Below are 15,329 nucleotides of genomic sequence, written 5' to 3' on the forward strand. Positions count from 1 at the left end.
AAAAAATCCCAATTTTCAGAAATTCATCTTTGTACTATTCTTTCTTTCTTTATTTATAGCACTTATTTGGATTCTCTGCACTGGAAGATATAGTCTGAGCATACACTGATTCACATTTTAAATTTATACTGGATCCCTATTCACAATTTAACCTTACATTTTAAAAAAGTTTTTATTTAAATTGCAGTTAGCTCACATAGAGTATATTGGTTTCAGGTGTACAATTTAGTGATTCCACACTTTCGTACAACACCTGGTGCTCATCACAACACATGCCCTCCTTAATCCCCATCTCCCATTTAACCCCCCCCAACCTCCCCTGAATAGCCATCAGTTTATTCTCTACCGTTAAGTAACAGTCCGTTTCTTGGTTTGCCTCTCTCTCTCTTTTTTCCCCCCATGCTCATTTGTTTTATTTCTTAAATTTCACATATAAGCGAAATCATATGGTATTTGTGTTTCTGTGACTGACTTACTTCACTTAGCATAATATTCTCTAGCTCCACTCACATGGTTGCAAATAAAAAAAATGTCATGCTTTTTATGGCTGAGTAATATTCCACTGTATATCACTACCACATCTTCTTCATCCATTCTTACATTTCTTAAGGTACATATTTTTTTCTCTTTGAACACTGCTTTTAGGCTTTCATGAACAGCTCTGAGCCATTGATCTACTCTGAGAATTAGGGTTGTATTACAACACAATGCTGATAAGAAAAACATGTAAAAATGATCAATGTAAAAAATAGCATAGTTGAGATGAACTGTTAATGAGACAAATTACCCAATGAAGAAATACTAAAAGAATTAACGAGGGATGCTTGTTGTTGGATACCAAATAGTCATCCGAGTGATCTTGTGGTGCCCACACTTTGTAAGAAAGGGAAATTACCAAAAGCCTTGCAACATGATCATTGGGGGCCCACGGTCTTTAGGAATAAGTTTAGAGCCTTGCTAATAGGGAGAACATATTTTCTTCTGACATGGGTTTAGATTAAAGTTTGCAAATTCATGCCCTGCGGGCTGTATTGCATGACAAACATCTTTGTTTGGTCTGTACAGTATTTTAAAAATTTTGAAATTTCATATAAAAATCTGGCATCTTTTGAACAAATAGAAATCACTCCCTCGTGTCAACTACCGGAGCTGGGGAGAAGTTGTTCTTTGTTAGCTGCAGTTTTCCAGTTAGCATCACTTCTTATTTTGAAGCACTTACGGAGCGCCTACGTAGCTCAGTTAAGCATCTGTCCTTGGCCCCGGTCATGATTCCGGGGTCCTGAGACTGAGTCCCACATGGGTCTCCCTGCTCGGCTGGGAGTCTGCTTCTCCCTCTCCCTCTGCCCCTTTGCCCTGTTTGTGCTCTCTCTCTCTCTTTCTCAAATAAATAAATAAAATCTTAAAAAAAAAAAAAAGGAATCAGTTGGCTTGTTTTATGCCCTAACATTACTTATCTGGCTTCTGTAAGCACTTGTGGTTTTAACTTGCATTTTCCTATTGCCAGAATTGAGCCTTTCCTCTTTTCTCTTTTGTGAATTGCCCATTTGTCTCTTATAATTTTTCTATTCTGTTAGCTTTTTCTTATTGATACACATATATTCTGAATTAATCCCTTGAGGTTTATATGTTTTGTGAAGGCTTTCTCCTAGTTTACACTGATTTTTCTTTCTCTTTTTTTTTAAGTTTGTGTTTTTCCCTCCACTGTTTTGTACTCTTCTTTGTAATTATATTTCAAGTTCCTTCCAAAATAGGGCCCCAGGAACCCCCAGGTTCAATATGTCCCTGAGCTTGGTCCACTGCTGTCTTATATTCATGCTTGGGTATTTGTTCACCAACATTAAACCCCCGGATAGAAGATGTGACATAGCAGGACTCCCTCTTCCACGACACGAGTCCTTTGCTAACTTCAGAGTTGGCATTGGCAGCCAACATAGAAAAACGACTCTAACTTGTCCTTGGAACTGGGCTATGATGAGAAGGGCCTGCCAGGAACATCTTCATCTTTTCCTTGGCCCCTCCCTCTCGTTTCTGAAAACAGAGTAGAAAATAATCTTCTTGGAAGGGACTGATAACAATTCCAAAAGATAAAACACATACCTCCAATGTGCCGTGCTTTCAGATATTCTAGATTTAATTCAGCTGCCAAATGAGCTGATTGATGGATTCACCTCAATAGCCAGGTAAACCCACGTCTTTGAGGAAGCCCGCTCTATTCTTGGCATCAGGAGGGGCTCCTGAGAGATGGAAAGGATGTAAGAACTCAGAGATTGCCTGGAAATTCTTCCCTGGAAAGGCAATTGCATGAATGAGTTCTTCCAAGCAAATAGTGCCATACTTCCCTAGGTTCTCCTCAATCACTGTGTGGTCTGATAAAGGGATGGCTTTCTCCTTTCTTTCTTTCTTTCTTTCTTTCTTTCTTTCTTTCTTTCTTTCTTTCTTTCTTTCCTTCTGATAAAGGGATGGCTTTCTCCTCTTTCTTTCTCTTTCTTTCTTTCTTTCTTTCTTTCTTTCTTTCTTTCTTTCTTTCTTTCTTTCTTCATTTATTTTTTTAGTAGGTTCCATGCTCAGAGTGGAGCCCAACAGAGGGCTTGAACTCAGGACCTTGAGATCAAGACCTGAGCTGAGATCAAGAGTCAGAAGCTTAACCCACTGAGCCACCCAGGCACCCCAGCATGGTTTTATTCTTGACCTTGGCTTGTCCACATTTCCAGATGAGTTCCTGGGTAGACTTCAGATTTGGAAATCCCCAGGTCACATAAGGTTCATTTTTATATACGCAGCGTTTTTATGGTCTGGGGATCACTCTGACAAAGACACCACTGAAAATCTTCAGGCAAAGCCTGGTCCTCTGCACCCATTAATGCTTTGAATGTGAACAACAAAGGCCAAGGAATGTTTTTCTGGCACTTCTCAGCCATGAGGTTTCACTTCTAGACGTCTGAGGCACACCCTGTCACGTTGTTGCCGCCAGGAATCATGTGGAAACTATTCCAGTCGCTTAAACTTGAGCTCTTTTATTTTGTTCTGTTCCTTCTTGTCCTAAAGTACCTGCTTTGCTTGAATGGCTTTAAGGGCCTTCCTCTTTTTCAGGAGATTTTCTGGAACCAAAGGGATCTTTCTTTGCTCTTGCTCCGCCATGTTTCCAAAGCTCTTAATTGTGCATTTTGATGAGTAGAAGTTTTATATTTTCATGTAGTTCAATCCATTAACCCTCCCCCTTTATAGTTTGTGCTTAGTTTTTTAATACTAAGAACCAATTTGGCAATATTTCAACAGCTTTCCCTATATGACACAATGCGTTTTGTATACATATATACAAATATGTCAAAATAATAAATATCACTAAATTATACAGCTGTAACTAGCTTTAAATATTGTAATTAAAATTGTACAATTAAAATAAGCATGCCAGCCAATGGTTTAAAAAAAGTTTCACTTTGGTATTTATTTAGCTTCTGAGCTACTGAAATCAATGGCCGGAGTGAAGCAATTATCTGATGCCTGTGGGTGGCAACCTTGGAGAATCTCAGCCTCTTCATCCCACCCTATTTTTGTTCTTCACAGCAGATATTTATCTTGATTTGAGATTATATTATTTTCTTTATAATCATAATCTTAAAAAGCTTAAAATAGTACTAAATTTCGTGTGGAATGAAACTTCATATTCTCAGCATCTTATCGTTCTTAGTGATTTCTACTTTAACCTTAAATAGAATTATGTAAACTCTTACTAAACCATTGTTTTTACTTAGTGCTATCTAAAAGTAATGGGAAAGGGAAAATATGGAGCCCAAATTAACCATAACTACCTCTGCTTTGTGAGGAAGGCAGCATAATTCATATCAGCGAAGAAAGAAATCTCTCTATGGCTTTTTTCTTCTAACATACACTAGTGGAAGAGACAGAAGGGTTCAAGAAATTTCACTTTAGCAGAGCCCTTGGATATTCAAATGGAGTCCCAGAGCTGAGTTCTCCAGAGGAAGTGCCAGAGATTTGGGGGTGGAGGACAAAGAAGAAGAAAGAGGGGAAGAGAGGGCTAAGTAGTTTGGCAGAAGGCTAGAGCCAGAGCTGGTAAATATGTTCAAGGAACTTTTTAAGGAGGAAGACTGGAGATTCGAGATGCCTCCACTCTAACTGTTAATTCAGATCTTTGTTAGAATCTGCTTTATATACACATGCCTTGTGTGAACAATGCTTTTGAGGAAAGGAAATCTGTTTTATGTGATGCAAGGTGTAACAGGGAAAGCATGTGTGGGATAGTGAGAGGATCCCTCTTCTGAACCAATTCAGCTGCGAAAGATGATAAGCGCAAATGGGAATTGGCTGGCTTTGTGCTCCTCAAAGACATTGAGAAGAATGTGTCGCCCTCAGCAAGGGGCTCAGGCAATTTTATGAGGATCGCCTGTCATCTGAGTGATACAAACTAAGGAAAAGAACAGGAGGCATATAGTGGTCACTTGTCCTTTGCAGTTCTGAAGTCCAGCCAGGCACATATCTACAGGGGGCAACAAATGTTGGTTCCCTGGTCATTATTTGTTTAAAGCTCTGGAATTTATCCTCTGTGATCTTGGCTCTACCCTTTCATTTTTTCTTTTCATTAGAAGATGTTCTCTCAACCTGCTTCCTGCCCATAAAAAAATGGGGGCCTAGAGAGCTCTATTCATTTTGAATTGTCTCATTTTGATATTTGTCTCATTTTGAATTGTACCTTTTACTTAAAGCTTATGGTACTTCAGTAAGTATTTATCTTAAAAATGTTCTGGGTTCCCTATGAATGTTATTGGGTATTAAACCATAGCAAAAACAAACAAACAACAACAAAAAAATTATATCCGTAATTTTTTCTAAAACGGGCTTCTCTTTGGGTCACAGGCAAGGCTGTTGTGGGGAAATACGCCCTTAATATTCTTAGAAAGTGTCTAGATGGGAGGGTCTATTAGATGCTGCCTTGAGTCTTACAGAGGCTTTAACCAGGGATTTTTAGCCAAACCCTTGATTTAACCTTCACTCGGAGGCCATTTCTCACTTCGATAATGTTTTGCTGGCCCTAGAGTCTGTCCTGGGTTTTCTATATCTTTTCTTTATCCTGCCTAAAAGCTAAACAGTTTCCTCTTTAGTTTATGTCTCTCTTCCTGTATTTTATCAATGCGGCTCAGAGAAGCCAGTTGTACTTTCAATATTTTACCTCGAAATCTCCTTATCCACATCAGCAAATTCAGAGCCATTGACTGGAGGCCTAGGAGGTGAGAAAGAGGGATGAAACCAAACAGTTCTGGAGCGAGGCAATTGTACATCAGCCGGACAGGGGACACCCTCCTTTGCTCACATCAGTGAGTTCATTAGCTGCATCTCCTAGCTTCCATGATCCCACAGGCGATCGTGTGGCCAAAAAATTCTACACTCTATAACATAGCTCGCTCTTTTTTTTTTGAACCTCCAATGGTGTTTTCTCACTGTCATTCCAGGCTGACCTAACAGTTTCCTCCCTGAACTTTCTCTTGCCACCCAGTATCAAAACCAATGACAGGGGCTTTAGGTTTTTGTTATAGCAGCAACCCACTTCCAGATACCAATTCTGTTTTGGATATCTGTTGTTACTGCTGGGTAATAAACCAGCCTAGCATTTAGTAACTTAAATCAGTGTCCATTTTATTGCTTACAGTTCTGTGAGTCAGGAATTTGGGCAAGGGTTGGTGAGAACAACTCATCTTAGCTTCAGGAGGGTCAGCTGGGGCAGATAATTTTGGAAAATCCATGCTGTCTACCAGTGGTGCTGGCTGGCAGCTTGGGCATTTCGGCTCTCCTCTGTTCGACCTCTTACCATCTAGGCTCATCTCTTTCCAAGTGGCCTCTCCAATAGGGTACCCTGAACTTATCTATGTAACAGTTGGCTCTCGAGAGGGCAGAAACAGAAACTGCAAGGTCTTGTAAGACCAAGACATCACAGGGTCGTTTGCACTGCATTCTATTGGTCAGAGAAACTCACGGGGCCAGTCCAGATTCAAGGAAAGAGGAAAGAGACTTCATCTCTTTGTTGGCAAAGTTGCCTTGCAGAAGGGCATACAGGATGGAATGGATTGGTGTGACCATCTTTGGAAACAACCTACCTCACAGATAGGAGCAAAACGATCACGAATCCAAATACTTTCTGAGGCCACTGTATTTCATAACCCAACAATAAACCTGTGTTCAAGTTACCCTTAGCAGCCTAGTTTATTAAGCCAGGTGAGGTCAGAAGGGAGTTAAGGCGTTAAGTAGCTGACAGGGACTGCTTTTACAATATTCCTATATATACTTGTCTGAACATTTCGAGAGACAAACCACCTCAGAAGGCAACCTGTTCCCTTGTTGAAAGGCTCTAAATTCTAGAGAAGTCTTCCATTTGTGAAGGCAAAGCTGCCTTTCAGGACTCTTCCCATGGTCAGATATCTGCTCCCTGGAGCCACTCCCAGGAAACCCACCCCCTTCCAAGTATGGCTGATCATATTCAGATTTAGATATTTTAAGATTTTAGATTTAGACATTTTAAGATAGTCTTCTTGACTCCACTTAACATCCACCAACTTCTTTACTTGTCTATCCCAAATCGCGATTTCCACAGACATGTGTTTATCTGTATAACATATAACTCATAGAACGAATTTTGCCCAGTATGATACATTTAAGAGGAGCACATAAGAGATTATAGAAAAATTTAAAATATCTGACAATGCAAGGAAACGAGCTGTTTACTGAAAGTGGATTAAACGTTTGCCTGGCTTTACTATTCAGTTTGATCTTAGGGAAACTAGTGCTTGAAATTTGTCTTGTCACAACTTTTTCATAACTTATTTGCTGTTTACCAAAATAATTATCTAAATGTGGCACCTTCTATGGCTGGGATTCAGTAGATGGTGCAAGTGGCTGAGCAGTAATACAAATTCTAAGAAAAGCTGAAGGCAAAGTTTGCTGTGAACAACTGATGAAAAAAACTGCCCAGATACAGCAAAGTTGGTTTGGTGCTTTATGTGCCAAAATGAAAAATAGGGAGCATGTATGACTGGCTGAAGAATCATTTCTCTGTGTGGACGGTGCTTATGTAAGGAGGTGCCTCAGACCCAAAATTAGGATGAAGCTTTTACTAGTCAGGGCAGGTGGCTATAAAAAGATAAGAATAATGAAAAGCTAAAACCAACAAGTAGAACAAGAACTTAATCACAGTCTTGTCAACCCACAACAAGGGGTCATGTCTGATATGCCTTAGTCATGTCTTATCTTATTAAGACAACAACCCCAAATTTTCCTGACAACAGTTTTTTTAGTGCCAATATTTTGGGGGGTTTTTTGGTCTCTGAGCACCAGCCCCCTAATAAAATCAGAATGCTTTCAAATGTGTGCATCTGTTTGTTTTATAAATAGAAATATATTTGAGGATATATGAAAGGAACAAAGTATTTATCTCACCACACAGTAAAGGACTTTAAAAATATTCGTGGTTGTATAATGGTTTTTAAAGCATTAAAGTGGCACAGTTGTTTTGAATTTATGAAGACTAACACATATATAATTAATGACTTTCCTCTTCTATTTGTATTGTCCTTGCTTAGATTTGTTTAGGCTTAATAAAAAGGCTATATATAGGGGAAAAACAACGTTTATAAGTAATAAAAAGATATAATGGGGACTATTAGAGAATCAAAAATAGTCCTGTGTATACAGTTTGAAGATAGTTCCAGATATTTCTCTCCATTTACCTTTCATCATTAGTGCATAAATGATGTGAGAAAATCTTTAAAATTGAATAAACCAAATGTGTCCTGGTTGAACACAGAAAAGTGAGAAACATAATTTTCCTAAATACACAATACAGTATAGAAGATTGTCAGAATTACAGAAATCTTTCTAAAAATTGATTCTGAAAACAGTGGTGATGCTTGTATGACAATGTGATTGTGCTGAATGCCTCTGAATTCAATACTATTTAAAATAATTAAAATAGTAAGTTTTGTTTTCTGTATTTTACCATAAATTGTAAAATGTCCCTTCAAAATAAAATCCACGATACATCTAAATATGCCTAAAAACCTACTTGGGTAGGACCCTAAAATCTAGCAGATTTTAGGCAGAAAGGAAAAAGGATAATCCCACATCGAATTTGCTAGGATTGCCCGTCCTTTTCTTTGTTGACAGCTTGCAGGATGTTTGCTAACTTCTGGGCAAGTGTGAGTCCAGCTGGCAGAAGCAGCGAAGGAGTGACGTGCACTTGGGCCCAGGTGGATTCGTTCTCAGGGTATCTTTGGAAATTTAATTGGTCTGAGTTCACTGTTGAACCAGTTGCAGACAGGAGCAGGCAAGTTCAAGGGCTACTGATGCTCAGAGTGTCCAGAGAGTCAGCTGATTGTAAACGAGACTGGCACAAGTGGTCCTTTATGTGAGTCCCTGCTGGTCACACAGAAGCACAATACCCCATTCATTTGTTCCTTTGGATGTTTGTGGTCCTGGGGCCTTTTGGATTTTCGTTGTTGCAGATGACAGAAAATAGGAGTGGGTGAATCTGATAGTGGGATTTTCTTTAGATGAGAAAAAAGATCAGGTTAAAAATAAAATAACAGCAGCATCAAATGGGAAAGATAGACAATGCCAGGCAGTGTATATCCTGAGCAAATAATTCCAGCTTTTATCTTAAAATGTATCTTTGGGGTAAATACCCAGTAGTGCAATGATGACTGGATTAAGAAGTTGTGGCCCATATATGGAATATATAATGGAATATTCCTCAGCTATCAGAAAGAACGAGTTCTCAACATTTGCTGCAACATGGACGGCACTGGAGGAGATAATGCTAAGTGAAATAAGTCAAGCAGAGAAAGACAACTATCATATGATTTCTCTCATCTATGGAACATAAGAACTAGGAAGATCGGTAGGGGAAGAAAGGGATAAAGAAGAGGGGTAATCAGAAGGGGGAGTGAAACATGGGAGACTATGGACTCTGAGAAACAAACTGAGGACTTCAGAGGGAGGGGGGTGGGGGGATTGGGAAAGGCCGGTGATGGGTATTATTAAGGAGGGCACATATTGCATGGTGCACTGGGTGTTATACGCAACTAATGAATCATCGAACTTTACATCAGAAACCAGGGATGTACTGTATGTAAAAATCTTAAAAAAAAAAAAAAAAAGAAACCAGGGATGTACTGTATGGTGACTAACATAATATAATAAAAAAACATTAAAATATCTTAAAATGTAAGCCGACCTAGCATAACTCCAGGCCTGGATTTGCACTAGACTATCACAGACTGTAATAGGAATAATTAAGATCACCTGATATTCTGGCTTTCTCATAATTACCAGACAGCTCAGTTGATGTGGTTGGAACCCAGGTTGGGGAGGAACATGACGGTTCTTTGGTAGAGAAGTTTCTACATTTACCACAATGGGAAAGTGCAAATAGGAAGGGTTTATATGGTTGGGGGTTGGGATGCTAATCAGTTGTGCCACTAGGGGGGACAGTCTAACTACAAGAAACTGTCACAAGATTGTCCAGAGTATTCTCTAAAGCGCTGTGTCTCAAACTTTAAAGTACATACGGATTAAGTGAGAATTCTGTCAAAATACAGTCTCTGATTCCATAGATTGTACATTCTTAACAAGCTTCCAGGTCATGTTCATGCTGTTGGTCTGACGATCACACTTCATGGAAAGACTCTAAAAATCTTAGGACGAACTAGGGGGAGATCCATTTCAGTTGGATCTAGTATTTCTATAAATGGATTGAAAGCAGAAAGAATGAATACCCACCATTTGCATCGACATGGATGGAACTGGAGGGGATTATGCTAAGTGAAATAAGTCAAGCAGAGAAAGGCAATTATCATATTGTTTCACTCAAATGTGGAACATAAGGAATAGAGCAGAGGACCACAGGGGAAGGGAAGGAAAACGGAATGGGACGAAATCAGAGAGGGAGACAAACCATGAGAGACTCTGGACTCCGGGAAACAAACTGAGGGTTATGGAACGCAGGGGGGTAGGGGTAGGGGGTAACCAGGTGATGGGTATTAAGGAGGGCACGTGTTGTGATGAGCAGTACATCAAAAACTTATGATGTACTATATGTTGACTAACTGAACATAATAAAAAATAAACAGCATACAGAACATGAAAAAAGTCTGACTTTTGGTCTAAAGAATTGATTATATACATGAAATTCTAACTTTAACAAAGTGCTCATTCCTACGTCTTAGGCTAGAGCTAGTATATCTCGGTTGGAAGAAGGATGACTTCCAATAGGGTGTTCAGAAATGTACAGAAGGTGTTATTGGTGGCTATAACATAGAAATGCTACTATGATTTAGTGCCTGGAGGCCCAGGACTCTCATTGTGTGATAATGTGTAGGAGAGTTCTGAACAAAGAATTGTCCCATCCAAAATGCCAAGAGAGCCCCCATTAAGATATCTGACCAACGCTAGTGGAGACAAATGCTGCACCCATACCTGAAAACTCAGCCAATTAGTTCTTTGAATATATTTTAAAATCCATAGCCTGGAATAGTACAGCCTACCCCTGCGCTTTAGCTCATCTTTTTAGAATTTTGGCTGCCTTTGGGATTTTCCAGTGGGAAGTGAGGCCTTTCTGTCTAGTGTTTCACATGCAGTACCATAGTTTGATAAAGTCATGGCCATTTTCACAACGGAGAATGAACCCAACAGGAAGTACAACAGGAAGGACTTCTCTCATACCAGAGAATGAACCCAACAGGAAGGACTTCATCAACATTCTGCATGAAAAATCAGAAAAGGGAACTTCTAGGATTCCCCCTTGAGCTGATGACACTCTGCTGCTGACGGTGCTCACCTTCCTCCAAACATGGGGCCACGGACCAGTGTGCCTAACTCCAAACACAAATGCCTCCAAGGCTTCCAGGTCTATCTAATACCCTATCAAATTCTTCTGCAAAAGGAGAGTCCCACTGTCCTAGATTTCTTGGCCGTAGAAAGCTTTTCTAAGGTCAAACGGATTCTGACCTCTGATTCCAACAGATACTGTTGAACATTACCACGAGTGTATTAGAAATTCTTGTGGAAACTTTGTTATGGAAAAAAAAAAAGATACAGATATGAGAAATAAAATAGGGAAATTTCTTTAGAAGTGACCTAGGGCCATGTTCAAGAAAGATGACTTGAGGGGCACCGGGGTGGCTCAGACGTTAAGCCTCTGCCTTCGGCTCAGGGCATGATCCCAGAGTCCTGGGTTCGAGCTCCACATCAGGCTCTTCCACCGGGACCCTGCTTCTTCCTCTCCCACTCCCCCTGCTGTGTTCCCTCTCTCGCTGGCTGTCTCTCTCTGTGTCAAATAAATAAATAAAATCTTAAAAAAAAAAAGATGACTTTGGAAAAGAAGCAAAACCCAAATCAACTTAGTGTGGTAGAAAAGAGGCCTTCACAATTGTTATTTCAGAGACTGATTTTTCAAAGGATGAAATAATAGATATTACAATAAACATATTCAGTACAATATAAGGAAAAAATTGGATAGCTTTTTGAACTTTCATATAAACATAAGAGATGGGCAACTTCTGACAGGATTTGGCAGGGTCAGTCTGATTCTGTCTGGGAAAGCTTTCTTCATCCTGACTTGGTCTTGGGTATCGCTAGATAGACGGGAACCATGTCTGGCACCCCTGGGGAGCAGTTTCTGGGCCAGGACCCCAAGTTCCCCCCGACCACGCTGCAATGACCTGGAGGACATACTCTGTCACTGACCAGTACATTCTAAAAACTCTACGATGGGTAAACGACCTGATAAAAACTCAGTTACGTAAGTAACATAATGTGCTTATAACACCCATAATCATTTGTACACACGAAAATGTTCACTCTTTCAAGTGCTACCAAACTACAACAACAACAATTCTTATGGGGCGCCGGGGTGGCTCAGTTGGTTAAGCGTCCGACTCTTGCTCTCAGCTCAGGTCTTGATCTCAGGGCTGTGAGTTCAAGCCCCGCACTGGGCTCCATCCTGGGTGTGGAGCTTACTTAAAAAAAAAAAATTCCCTAACACAGGCTCCCTGGAATGCTGGAAAGCTGGCTGATCATCAGGGTCCTGGGCACTGGCCCTGGGTGAGAACTGGCTGCCCTGAGGCCAACTTTGCTGCAAGAACGAGGAGCTCTCCATGTTGGTGAATGCTCTCTTAAAATGGTCTGTGGAAGTTCTTCTGAAATGGTACCACGAGCCCCACTGCACAAGACTTGACCAGAGTTTGACAGAACGTCTATGCAGGAAACGCTCTCACCGGCAGCTGTGAGCTCTGGAAGGAACTTCAGGGAAGTGTCTGCTTTGTTCTGCTTTGTGGTTTGCTTCTGTTAAGTTCTATACCTGGGCTACAGCAGGCGTGTGCATGCGTGTGTGCGTGCGTGCATCCTTCTTGTCGACCTGTCAGCTACCTACAATGATACAGGCCGCAGCTGGGAAGTACGGAGAACATGTCATTTCTCATTTTCTGTACATAATTTCTTGCCTTCTTTAAACACTTCCTATTTCTCACAGAGGAACAAAGCAAACAAACCAGCAGAACCCAACTGAAAGGCCCATCGAGTTTAAACCTTAGATGCACACAATACTTTTAACTAACCTGTGGGTACTGCTCAGCCTCCCAGTTTCCTTCTGACCAGGTATTCTCGTCCGCTATGGTCTTCCTCTAAGTCCTGGTGATGCCTGATGGGCTGCCTGATTGCTGGGCTGCCTGCTGGCTTCTTTTTTTTTTTTTTTTTTAAGATTTTATTTATTTATTTGACAGAGAGAGAGAGGGAACACAGCAGGGGAGTGGGAGAGGAAGAAGCAGGCTCCCAGTGGAGGAGCCTGATGTGGGGCTCTATCCCATAACACCGCGATCACGCCCTGAGCCGAGGGCAGACGCTTAACGACTGAACCACCCAGGCGCCCCTGCCTGCTGGCTTCTGAGCTGAGGCCGAGGGCTGGTAGATTTATGGTGGGACCTGGACGCTCAGGAGCCATTCTCGTGGGGCATGGTCCCCGAGGCCCTGCTTCTCCTCCATCTCACTGGCTGAGGCCTCTCTAACCGCCCACAGTGCCCTCCATGCAACCCCTTTGGGCCCTCTGCAGCCTGGCCTCATCCCACCGCGATTGACTCAGGGCCAGCCCAGCGGATCTCAGCTCAGGGCCCCGCTAGGATTGGAAAACTCTCTGGCTGACCACTCTGCTCAGTGCTCGTAAGCAGGCTGGACCACCTCTTGTTGGTTCAAGGGACCCCACTCGGCTGCTCCTTGCAGAGCCCATGCATTCTGCATCCCTTCCTGCTGGAACATCATGAAGCCTGCTCAGCACCTAGATCAGGCTGACCGCTGGGCCAGACCCCTCTTGCTCTTCTTCCACCACCCTCCTTCACACGGAAGGAGGTGGGCTTTCCTTTACATCTCCTCTCTGAGAGCTTTTTTCTGCCAGACTGAACAAAGCCCCAGGGCTCAGCAGAGACAGATGGTAGGCCTCTCTTCTCTCTTCACTTTAGGAGATGGTTTAAGCTGCATGTCAGGTGTAGGCCATTTGAATGGCAGGCAGGCAGGCAAAAAAAAAAAAAAAAAAAAAAAAAAGACCAAATCCACAAAGCCTGGATTTGAAGCCCAGTATCTTGCCAAAGAGGGCACCTGCCTGACAATAAGCCTGTTGACTCTCCTTCAAAGTGTGAGAAGTTCAAATGGAATATGGCTTAAGGATAAAATGCATTGGTCTTATATTTGTAGAATACTGTGTTTCATTCAACTGCTTTATAGGGTCTTGCAGGAGAAAACAAGACCAAGCCGCAAAGAAATATCTAATTCAGTACCTATAATGGACAAAGAGAACCGTTTCCTAAAGAACAGGCTTTCCATCACAAATGAGGTAGTAACCACATTTTGAGCATCATCCTGCCTCCACAATTAGAATGTTGGTCGCCACTTGTACGTGCGCTTGGATTTCCCAGTAGTTCTCCTGCCCCTTTTTGACCTCCCACTACTAATTTATGTTGACCCTCAAAAAAGAAAATGAGGATTTGAATGTCAGGGCATGTGACTTGAATTCTAGGACATAGTGTAACTTCCAGAACACTGACTCAGCAATCTAATGGTTTAGGCTTCATACTCCTGACAGCTGTTTATTTCTTTCAATGTAATTTCAGAGGAAAATATCCAGAAGGGATTTGCTGCCCTAGATCTATCAGAAAACATATTTAAGATATTCTGTAGTTTTATAACACAAAAATTGAACACTAAACGATCATATCATAAAAGGGTTATAATTTCAGTAGCCATTTATCTGAAATCAGGCAGAAAGGTGTTTCAAGCACAAACCTGATACTTTGCAGAGATTTAATGAGATAATGCACGGGAACCGTAGAAGCTAAGAAATGTTGCCAACACTATTTGAAGACAATTAGGGAATAATAGAATTTGAAAGAAACTTCAAGATTATCTGGTTCAGATCTCTGCTTTCTCACCTAGAAAAGTTAACCTGGCTTCTAGTAGAATAAGTAGGGCTGCTCAAAGATCAGAAAGCCTTGAGATCATAGTCAGTGACTGCAAAAGGAAACCATACACACACACACATATATAATGGAATATTATGCAACCGTAAAAAGAATGAAAGCTTGCCATTTGCAACACAATAGATAGATCTTTCTTTCTTTCTTTCTTTCTTTCTTTCTTTCTTTCTTTCTTTCTTTCTTTCTTCCTTCCTTCCTTTCTTTCTTTCTCTTTCTTTCTTTCTTTCTTTTCTTCCTTTTTCTCTGTTCCTTTCTACCTTCCTTTCTTTCTCTCTCTCTCTTTTCCTTCCTTGCTTCCTTGCTTCCTGTTCAGCTCTTTCAATCAGCCAGCCAGCTTCTTAGCAACAAGGGATAGCTTCTGTCCTGTGGAGCGGGAATGTGGTCACCAGTGACCCCTGTCATATCCAGAGCTGCAGTAGGAAGTCGCTTGTTCATTTTTTCTTTAGCCATGTTGTAATTGCCAGAATCAAAATAGTTTTGCCCATTCTGCAATTGTCTCCTTAAGAAATCTGAACCTCTAGGCTTTTGTCCCAGATGGAGATTTTGCCTATAATTTTGCTTTTTCAGCTTTCTCTGGACTAGTCACTTTATCTTCTCTTTCCTTCTGCTCCTGCACAGAGGCTGCCTCGGGGACTCCTGTGGACATACTGCTCCCTCTTACCCCACTTTTCCGGCTCTGCCAACATAGATGGATCTTGAGTGATTTATGGTAAATAAGTCAGGCAGATAAAGATGAATACGGTATGATCTCACTTGTATGTGGAATCTAAAACAAAGCAGGGGCGCGGGGGGGGGGGGGGCGGGTGG

General features: G+C 41.3%; 2 pseudogenes; both read right to left on the reverse strand.

The window, feature by feature from the left end:
* Nucleotides 1–2,130: 2,130 nt before the first annotated feature.
* LOC103659976 lies at nt 2,131–3,138 on the reverse strand (annotated as a pseudogene).
* Nucleotides 3,139–14,844: 11,706 nt separating this feature from the next.
* On the reverse strand, nt 14,845–15,271 carry LOC103659977 (annotated as a pseudogene).
* Nucleotides 15,272–15,329: the final 58 nt, after the last annotated feature.

Source organism: Ursus maritimus, unplaced genomic scaffold (genome assembly GCF_017311325.1).
Source record: "Ursus maritimus isolate PB19 unplaced genomic scaffold, ASM1731132v1 scaffold_27, whole genome shotgun sequence".
Classification (NCBI taxonomy): domain Eukaryota; kingdom Metazoa; phylum Chordata; class Mammalia; order Carnivora; family Ursidae; genus Ursus; species Ursus maritimus.